This window comes from Schistocerca nitens, chromosome 1 (assembly GCF_023898315.1).
Source record: "Schistocerca nitens isolate TAMUIC-IGC-003100 chromosome 1, iqSchNite1.1, whole genome shotgun sequence".
Lineage (NCBI taxonomy): Eukaryota > Metazoa > Arthropoda > Insecta > Orthoptera > Acrididae > Schistocerca > Schistocerca nitens.
This window is the reverse complement of record NC_064614.1, coordinates 708,811,413-708,822,695: the sequence shown is the minus strand read 5'-3', so window position 1 is coordinate 708,822,695 and position 11,283 is coordinate 708,811,413. Positions and strand designations below refer to the sequence as shown.

The 11,283-nt window shown below is 37.2% G+C and overlaps 1 protein-coding gene across 1 annotated transcript in view; it reads left to right on the top strand.

Annotated features, from left to right (window-relative positions):
* The first annotated feature begins 845 nt into the window (after nt 1-845).
* Nucleotides 846-11,283, top strand: part of LOC126259826 (uncharacterized protein KIAA0825 homolog) — a 184,387-nt gene continuing 173,949 nt past the window's right edge. Inside the window, exon 1 of the mRNA XM_049956872.1 lies at nt 846-873. The gene's annotated coding sequence lies outside the window, so the exon portion shown is untranslated. The remainder of the gene's footprint in view (nt 874-11,283) is intronic.

Here is an 11,283-nt window from a genome sequence, read left to right as displayed (position 1 = left end):
CAAAACAAGAAACAATTAAAGGCATACTTAGGCGTAGTGTCATTTTTCAGGAAATTCAGCCCCAACCAACTTATAAACAGTGATGCTTTACTCAATCTTCTCTGGAAAAACAGACCTTGGGTATGGGACAAGCAATGTCAAACTGATTTCAAAAACATCAAGTGACCTTTATTAAATGCTAATATTTTATCTCAACCAGACATGAAAAATGATTTTTATTTATGCACTGATGCGTCTTTTCACAGTCTGGGTGCATGCCTTTTTCAAATGGTAGAAGAACAAGGAAACCTCATCCCTAAAGTAATTAGCTTCACCAGTCACACCTTATCCAAATCTGAACACTCATATTCAGTCATGGAGTTAGAGGGTTTGGGTGTAATTTGGTCCTTTAAAAAGTCTGAATATTTCCTTTGGGGTAAACACACAAAAGTATACTGTGAACATCAGTCCCTGTTGGTTTTGTTATCTTCAAGAATTCGACTTTGAAATAGTGTACATAAAAGGAAATCAAAACATAAGAGCTGATGCTCTTTCTTGACTACCACAAGGCTTGGAGGAATTCGACAATCTTTTAGAGCAGGAAGGTGAAATATGAATTATGTTGATGGAGGACAAAACACTCAGACCATACTATGTCCACATGTGTGAACATATAGAGCAATTACAGGTAAGAGCAAAACTTGCATGTAACAGTGATGAAAAATTAAAAAGGTTTTTCACAATTCACAAAGGTGTTCTGTTCCATAGGAAACATCCCAAACTAGAGAAATGTAATGTGTGTTTGCCAGAGGAATATGTGGACGATTTTATCTTATACACACACACACAATACTTAGCGCTATTATGGCGCTGCAAAATGCACTGATAAAATAGGTAAGTATTGTTATTTCTGCAACTGTAGACGAATAGTATTACAGGTGGTAAGAAAGTGTATTGTTTGCCAGAAAGCAAAACATTCTAACATCTCAAAACAGATAGAACTACATCCCATTGAGGCTGAGAAACCTCTAGAAAAGGTATCATTAGATGTGGCTGGACCCTATCCCAGAGGTAAAGAGGGAGTAAAATATATAGTAGGCCTGTATGATATTTTCACTAAATACCTGAAACTGTGTGCTATATGGAAAGTTTCAGAAAGTTCAATTATAAGACTAATTAAAGAGGATTATTTTGCAAGGGCAGGAGAACCAGAAGTCATGTTAACAGATAATGCCTCGTATTTTGTGGGATGTAAATGGAAAAAGTTTGTAGATTCCAAATGAATCAAACACATTTTAGTAGCCAAATTTCATCCTTAAGTGTCCCCCTATAGAGAGGTGCTCAAGGAATTCAACAGGTTTGTGAGGACCTATATACCTCATAAATATACCAAGTGGATTGACTTTGTTACTCCTTTCTTACAAGTTGTTAACAACCTTCCCCATGCATCAACTGGATTTACACCAAATGAGCTGATGTTCAATTGCAAACAGGTAGATGAATGGGAAAAACCTTCAGCCAAGATATAGAAATTATAACTGGATGGTAAAATATGACAACCTGGGCTAAATATAGGAAAGGAATTTACAACAGAAAGCTGAAACGTACAACACAATTTTTACATATGACAAAGTGTGTTACTTAAAACACACCCCAAATCCACAAAAATTGGATAAATGAACCATAAGCGGCAGTTACTATACATCGGACCATACATAATTACCAAAATCCCCTGCCCAGGAGCATACAGATTGGCACATGGGTAAGGACAAGGGCCTTTACCCACACAAAGACTTGAACGTATATATATTGAAGAAGGGCTGTATACCCTCTAAGTTGTACATGTGTACAATAATATTAGATTTGGGATGCTGGAAAATCATATTCCAGAATTTATATTGTTAGCTGTTAAGAAAATTTTTTGTTTGTTTTTTCTTTTTTTCCCTTATATGTCAAATGTGTAAATGATAAGGTGAGTGGATGTAACAAGGAAGAATTTTACTTTCATGTATCTAGAGATGACAATACTTTAAACACAACGGTTCATCTTTCACGTAGCCCAGGTGTGTGTGTGTGTGTGTGTGTGTGTGTGTGTGTGTGTGTGTGTGTGTGTGTGTGTGTGTGTGTATATATATATATATATATATATATATATATATATATATATACCTCTCCTTTTTTCCCCCTAAGGTAAGTCTTTCCGCTCCCGGGATTGGAATGACTCCTTACCCTCTCCCTTAAAACCCACATCCTTTCATCTTTCCCTCTCCTTCCCTCTTTCCTGATGAAGCAACCATTGTTTGCGAAAGCTTGAATTTTGTGTGTATGTATGTGTTTGTTTGTGTATCTATCGACCTGCCAGCGCTTTCGTATGGTAAGTCACATCATCTTTGTTTTTAGATATATTTTTCCCGCGTGGAATGTTTCCCTCTATTATATTCATACGTTAAATAATTTAGTTAGATGTGAATGTGTTTAGGTGAACTTCTTTAGCCAGAAATTTGCTGTTTTATCATTTCCAGGGGCTTTCCAATTGTGCGTGGAATTAATTGCTCGCGTGACTTCATGTTGCAAAATTATCACTGCAGGCATTTGTGGTATCATCTTTTATGAGTCTGTTTATGCTTGTATCCACCGTGCGTGTCTGTTATGTTGTACCGGGTTTGACCATATGTTGCTCCAGAAGTGTTCCATGTCTGTTATGTTTGGTGGATTGTCTGTTTTAATGTGTGTGTTATCTATTGTCTGGTAAAATTTCTTTTGGTTTGTGTTGAATGTTTGGTTTTGTTTCCTTCTATTTTCACTTTTTTTGTATCTTATTATTATTATTTCTTTCTTTCTTTCTTTCCATTTCTCCCTTGTTCTTTTCTTTCTGCCGCATTGGTATTGTTCGACGTGTGTATTCCAACTGTGCATTAGAAAGTATTAAAGAAAGTATCGAGATAGCAAAGTTTGTTCATACATTCACGGCAACAATACCCGTCTGTTCATCTCTCCACAACCCGCCGAGAATCCTGCATCAAGAGGATCGAAGCAGACGAGAATAATTTGCGTGAGAGGGGCGATCTGGAACAGTATTGTCATACTGAGCTCTATGCACAATGGCGGTAACAAGAAAAAGAAGTATGTAAATTTAAATTAGAGTAAATATATTGAATATTGAAGATCTGTTTATATTAGTGCCAGTTGAAGTTCATAATAGGCAAATTTTTTATACAGTGTCCCAATATATATAATATTCTTAGTCCCCCGCCACTATTCAGTGTGAAGCCAAACCCATAATCTGATGCATTCACCACCATGTGAAAAGGAATGCCAAAATTTGGGTGAGCCAGTAGTTGACATTTTGCCGATGCTGCTTTTATTTTTGAAAATTCTTCATGGCAGCTTATATTCCATCTACACATTGTGTTTTTTTTTTAATAACCTCATCAAACTTGGTGCAATAAGCACTGAATTGGCAGTGAATTTTCCATATAATCCTACCACACCCAGTCATTTTTTATTAGTAGGATCTGGGCACTTCGTGATCACATATAATTTGTGTGGATCTGGCTGAATACCCATAGTATTTACAATGTTTTCCAGGAATTTCATCTCATTTATACTAAATTGTGATTCTGACAATTTAATAGTGACACCTTGGGAAACTAATCTCTTAAAAAAATTCTTCCAATGTTTCCAAGTGTCCTTCCCATGTTGTTGATATTACTACTATGTGAGCAACATTACATCAGTCATCAACATATAACAACACTTTACTTCTTAACTCATTTCCAAATGCTTTATCCAAAGCCCCTATCGAAATTGAGACTGGTAAATTTAGGCCAAATGGTAGCATTTGGCACCTCTGGTTCTATTATTCCATTTACAGTTTGTTCATCCAACACTATACGCACATTGCTTCTTAAAAAAAAAAAAAAAAAAAAAAAAAAAAGAAAAAACACAGCTAATCGATTGAAATAACAGCTACATTTCTATTATATTCCATTGTAAGATTTTTTGAATTTCTTTTTGTCCTAATGGCTTCAATGTAGTCGTACTTCTGTGATTGTTTAGTTGCATAGCAGCTGAATTAATCTTGTCTCTTATCAGATCAATTTAGCTTTGTTAATATCCATTCCATGAACTGCTGTTGTATGGTTTCTATCATGAAACTTCTAATCTCAGTTTCTTTTGGGCTCCCTCACTCCAATACTTAGAATTAAATGCTCATTTGAAATCATTGTAAGTTGTGAATTCTCCTAGCTTTAACATACCCCGCTGTGCAGCATCACCTGCCAAACGTCTTATCACAAACCATACCTCATTAAAATCTGACCAGGAATCAGGTAAAGTGCCCACAAATGCCTTTAGAAATAAAACGGGGTAAATACTGCATGAAGGTGAAAAGTTGGGGAATTTGTGATTTAAATCTTTGCTTAGTGTTGTTGTTAAGTCATCGCAGTTATTAGTTACTTTCCTGTTCTTTAACAATAAGTCTTCTACCTCTTTCTTTAGTTCTTTCTTTGTCTCCTCCAACTCGAAGATTTATTTTGTATTACTGCATGTGTGTTTGAACTAAAAAATATCACTGTTGTGAACTGTTGGTGTTCCTGACACAGCAGGTTTAGTCTTTGTAGATGTAGATGTAGTGTCTACCAATACTGTACTATGTACATCCTTACTAAATTAAAGTTTTTGTATCCTTGATTTCACTTCATTAATTATTAGGTACAAAACATAAGTATTTTTGTTAGTGTAAGTGGTGACATTGTTCTACTATATGAGTTCTCCCCACTGATTTGTCATTTTGTGCTTTGATAGTATGTACATGCTCTAAGGTACCACCTTGTTCAGTTTCCACTATTTCTAAGTGGCTATCTACTTCAGAAACATGATTGAAACTCATGTTCAATCTTGTTTCCAATGTGTTTACCCTACTGTTAAGTTGGGTAGTGAACACATAAAATTGCATTTCTAAATTCATGGGTATGTTGTCAATTTGTGACAATCTGTTATCTACTTGTGTGAACTTGTCATCCATATGCACGATTGTAGTATTTAAGTGATCTGACTGTTGTAAAACCGATTGCATTAACTCTTCCATGATCATGCTGTTATCTGTGTGTCCCATTGTATTATTTCCAGAGTAAAACAAATTTATATCTACCTCACATATTAATGTGGCTACACTGAACTATATACAACATAAGATGTCTTAATCATGAAATGGGTGTGGGTACATGCGATGTGATGGTCTGGCGTTTTATTTACTGTTTGTAACAGTAAGGTACTCATAATAATAGAATGTCTTAATGTCACTGTTACCTGACTGTAAACAATGCATTCACAGTTGTTGCAACCAAATTACTGTACTATTACTTCACTTTAATCTTTATATTTACGCAATCACAATACTTCATTTAAAAAAAAAATAATAAATAAATAATCAGATCAGAACCCACTGAGTTACGGTGTTTTGCAACTAATGGAGGGCTGCAAAGATGGTTGCTGTTTGTCGTCGTCTGCTGCTGTTGATGTCAGCATGCTGTCTCTTGATGGTTCATCAAATTGCGACCTGATGGACAGCTGCCAACTGGCCCAACCTTCTGTGCTCTGAACAACATGTAGGGCTATTTGTCAAGGGTGCTCCAATTATCTGTATATAGGTAAATGTAGTCGTACTTCTCTGGTTGTTTAGTTGCTTAGCAACTGAATTCCAATTGTGGTGTTATAAATATATTCATTCATGAACCAAAATTCCAATATATGGTAAACTTGATTATATTGTTCAAATTTGTTGAATTCTACATTTTGTGCTTTTGGTTGTACTGATTCTTGATGTTTCAGTGTCATACACTTGTTTGTATTGGCTCTTGAAAAGCAGCTTTAGTTTTGATTAGTATGCCTGTTACTGCCCTATATTGCTTCATAAGAATCGTTACTTCTAGAAAGATGAATGTACATTTTCACTATTTCCATATTGTCTAGTTGGTAGTGGCTTCTTGTATTAGCACTTTAACGTTTGTGCTCATATCTTCCTTATTGATCTTAAATCTTCTTACCCAATTTTTATTAAAAACCATGACTTGGTAACTTCGATCATTTAAGGCTTTTATTGTGCCTTTAAATACAACACATATTAGATGATAATTATCTTGTTATAGGAGACCTAGGTAATGAATAACAAGCATTTTTTTTTTCCTTTTTTTTCAATACTTATATTTATACATCATTGATGTAAACTTCTGATCATTGGTATTTTAGGGCAGCATGGCTGGTGCAGAAGACACTTTGCCGCCTTTGACTACGGTACCTGACAAGACTCCAAGCACGTCGTCAACTCTCTTGTAATGGCATGGAGACCAGGTGGAATATCTCATGCAATAATAAAACACATGAAACATGACTTGTCCCCTAATAATTATTTACATAATGATTAAACTTTATATTCTGAACAATTGACCTGGATACCAAAAGTGCGTATGATTCTACTAATAAAGCTTGTTAATTTATATTCAAATTAGATTTCACTTTCATTCAATGAAATTGTTTATTTCCAAACTTTGACTACAAAATACCTGGAAAAATCTTCCATCCACACCGTATCCCAAAGGATAACAAGATAAAAAGGCTTTGGTTTATGTTCAACTGGTAGCTTTACTTGCAAGTACAGAATTATTGTAAACAAGTTTGCAGAGGTGGCCATACATTTCTAAATAAACTTGCAGGAGATAAATTTATCAGTGTATTGTGCAGAGCAATGTGATTGGAGCATTGAATGAAATTTCCAAACGTTAATATAGTTCAGAGTTTGCAGCACACGTAAAGTTTTAGACTCCTTGCACAGATTTCTGAGTTCAATGATAGTGACAGAAAGACTACAAGGCTTCTCAGCTTATCTCCTCCAGAGCTTGGTCACATGACCAACTGCTGTAGTCAAGTTCATTACTTTCTGTGGCCCACCTTATCGGAATAAACTATTTTGTATACAGGGTGATTCAAAAATGCATGTAAATATTTCAAGGGTGTATTTGTGAGGTAAATATAAGACAAAAATGTTCTATACAATTTTTTCCATACTTGGCTTATTACAGAGTTATGAACAAAACAGGATAATACATTCAATACAACGTAAGGTATTTAATTCCCAGAGTTCACAGTTTAATTACAGTGCATTTGGACTAACAACGCAAACTGATAAATAAACGTGACGTAACAAACTGAAACAATTCCTCGCGAACACTGTATTAATTTAGGTCCTGTTGATTGAACTACAGCAATGCACAATAACTAAGGAAAATTGAAGCATTTTACAGACTGTACTGTACTGTACTGTATTTGCACAAATCTTAATGCAATGCATGTTCAAAATGCTGTCCCTGAACATGCAGACAGACCCGTGCTCGTCGCATCAATGATCTCTGCACATTACACAGTCCGTTCAACTCTCCACGAATAATTTCACAACCACCTTCAATTCTTTGTTGTAGCACTTCTCTGTTCGGTACTGCAGAAGAATACACCAATGTCTTTAGTCGGCCCCATAAATAAAAGTCTAAAGGGTTCAGGTCAGGTGATCTGGCTGGCCAAGCAATTGGTCCTCCGCGACCTATCCATCGATGTGGATACGCAGAATTGAGGTACGCCCTTACGTTGCGGCTGTAATGGGCGGGAGCACCATCGTGCATAAACCACATGGTGGCTCGTGTTGCAAGAGGGACATCCTGTAACAATCCAGGCAATTCTCCCTCCAAAAATTCGCAGTACGCGTGCCCATTCAGCCTTGGAGGCAGAACATGAGGTCCGAGTAAGTAATTCCCCACAATACCACACCAAATGTTTATGGAGAATTGATGTTGATATCCACGCACAATTCTCGCGCCAGGATTCTCGACAGCCCACTGGTGCATATTATGCGAATTGATTACACCCGCACGAGTAAACATGGCCTCATCTGTGAATAATATCCGCCGAATGAACATTGGATCATTCAAATGACGCTCTTGTAACCACTGGCAGAATTGCTGACGGCGAGGATAGTCTTCAGGTGTCAATTCGTGCACTTTTTGCAGGTGAAATGGATGCAACTGTTGTCTCCGAAGCAGCCGCCATACAGTAGATTGTGGAAGTCGTACAGCTGCACTAATTTGTCTCGTACTGATAGATGGATCTTGGTCTACCAGGTCCAAAACATGTTCCTCGACGTTCACTGCATGCTCAAGTGGTCGACCTGAATGTGGCCCAGGACGAATGCCATACTCCCGCATACGTCTGTCCACAGATACAAACGTCTGATGACTTGGTAACCGTCTTCCTGGAAACAGCTCACTGTACCTTCGTCTTGCTGCAAGTGCATTTCCATCTGCTGCACCATACACAAGGTGCATATCAGCATACTCACTGTTTGAGTACATCATGTGCACGAAACCTTTAGCCTTCCGACGATGAATGAACGACAGGACGTACTTTTCCGTTACCAACAACATCAGCGCCATCTTCCGTACAGTAGGAGTAAACATCACGTGCAAACAAAAACAAACACTATTCATGCAGTTTCGAATCAACTGTTGGGAGATACGTATGTGAATTACGTACCAGAATATGGCATCCTGCTGCTTGCACTGCCGTCGTTTTGATACGGACATGACTTTCGTATTTAACGATAACTCTGGAATTAAACGTTTATGGAAAAACATTTATAGAACATTTTTGTCTTATATTTACCTCACAAATACACCCTTAAAATATTTACATGCATTTTTGAATCACCCTGTATATTATAAATTGTTAATGCATATATTCTTAAATCTATGTATGCGTACATCTTATTGCATAACTGACATATACACTGTGTCCTTTAATTTACTATACGTACTCCTGTTTTGGAAGGAAATCTCTGAAGCAAGTCAAATATATGTCCATATTCTGCTTATTGCTTTGGCACTAAGAGACTCAAAGCACATTTCTTAATGTTTTTACGAATATAACAAATCATATTTAAATAAATTATTACATCTTAATCTCTGTTGCAGTGTCAACAAGCTAACAATAAATAAGCATGTACCAAATCATGTTTTATCACAGTTTAAACAAATTATGAATGATTTAATAACTAGTTTTCGTGCATCATAAATAAACAAATATTTAAAACTTCAATGAAATTGTTTATTTCCAAACTTTGACTACAAAATACCTGGAAAAATCTTCCATCCACACTGTATCCCGAAGGATAACGAGGCCCGCTAGACATGTTAACATATAAACATGTTAATAATTTGTATTTATGGATTCTGCTAATTCAAGAAATGGCTTTGTATTTGCTGTATCTCAACAGTAGGCAGTTTTGGCAATTTTATTAGATATGCAATAATTTTGATGTGCTCGGTTATCAGGCGATGTTGGCTTTCACCTCCATATAGTGCTCAAAGGATCGGCCAATCCATTCATTTTGTCACATATTCTTATGGCCTAGTTTTTTCTGCAAGTTAAATACTTTGTACATGCTTTTTGCATTCAGTCCCCAGGAAACAATCCCGTAGCTAAGAACTAAGCACACATAGGCATAATATGTCACCGCAAGACATTGACTGCTACAGACTGATGCTAAAACATTAAGACTACAACACTGATAACATTCTTTTTGCTAGTACCTTTGTGTCCTCATTCCACATTATCTGACAACCAGTGCCCATCGTTAAAGACTTTAAGCTTGTTGCACAATCTACGGATTTGTCATTTGTGCTTAATGTGACAGTGTTGTTTCTCCTCTTTATCATGATCTGACGTGGTCTGCTCATGTGGCAAAAACAACGGTGGTCTTAGCCCATTATTGACCACCCTGAAACTGAGTTTATTCTGCGGCTGCGCTACTTGTGATTTAGTAAAGCCACCGAGTATCACTGAAGAGTAGGAGGAAACCCTTTACTACTTCCTTATTAGACATCATTTCTTCATGACCTAATGGCCCATGTTTTGATATCTAATGCTTCGCATTGGAATATTAGGTGTGGTGTGGTTTCAACCCCCTCACCAGATAGTCTACTATTAAAGTCTTCTTTCTCTATACCTATGGTATGTAGGTGTTTCTTAAAATTTCCATGATGTCATCAGTCCTACCATGAGTTTAATTTGTGTCCTGTTCAAATCTGGGATTACAGAACTTCTCTTGAAACATCTCTTTGGCATCCTTAGCTAGCCAAGTTTTTGTTTTCAGATCATAGGCCAATATTGTGAATGCAGCCTCCTGACCCAGCTATGTAGTTTTGATTGTACCATCACCTTGGTGATAATGCTTAGGAAAGGTTCCTGTCCAATAAATAAAGGCGAGGCACCTGTTCTGGCCAGCCTATCGGCATGTCCATTGCCATTATGTCCTGAGTGACCAGGAACCCACATCAGGTTTACCCTGTTGCTTTCCCCTAGTCTCACAAGGGCATCAAGGCATTCTGATATAATCTTGATCTTTGATCTCATTGCTGGACCTGGTAGAGAATTCAAAGCTGCTTGGCTGTCTGAAAGTTCTTCTTTGCACACACACTGATTGCAGATATTTGGGCCTGGAATACCTTGCCCAGCTTCCCTAAAGAAATTGCTCTCTCTAGTCTAGGCTCTATCACATATACCCTAGCTCCAGCACCTTCCTATGTTTAGAACCCAACACTTAACAAATACTATATCTCCTGAACAGTGCCAAGGCTCATTCTCCCACTGCTCCTTTCTTCCAGTTGTTAGACTGGAAACTTTGTTGAAGCAGCTGGAAGTTAGGAAGTTACTGTATGGTCAGCCAACATTTCCCCAACCATTTCTATATTTACCATATATATTTTGGTGTGAGATTCTAGACATGCTAGACATGCTAAAGGTACCCAGTTATTTCCAGTTTTTAACCTGTATGACCCTGCTACTGCCACCATTGCAACTGTAAGCTATAATAGGGGTACGTCCAGCATGGTCTCCATTCCAGCAGAGGGTGTGCAGCTGATTCCATGTGTTATGCCTAAGCAGGCCAATCTCTACGCCTTACAAAGTTTCGTAGTGGCCACCATGTGTTCTACATCATTTCGCCATACACTTTAGGCCCATACATTATCACAGGTGTTATTACAATAGTGAATATCCAGTACATATTCCTGGGGTTTTGGTCCCAGTTTTTACCACAGGCTCTTCTACTGGTCATAAGAGTACATTTTGCCTTGGAACATACCTTATTTATATAAGGGATATGTCATAGTTTTGCATCCAGGGTTACCTAAAGATTCTGTCTACTGGTAGAGTTTCATTGAGGAACTTGAGATTCCTGTACGTATGCTGAACTGGCTT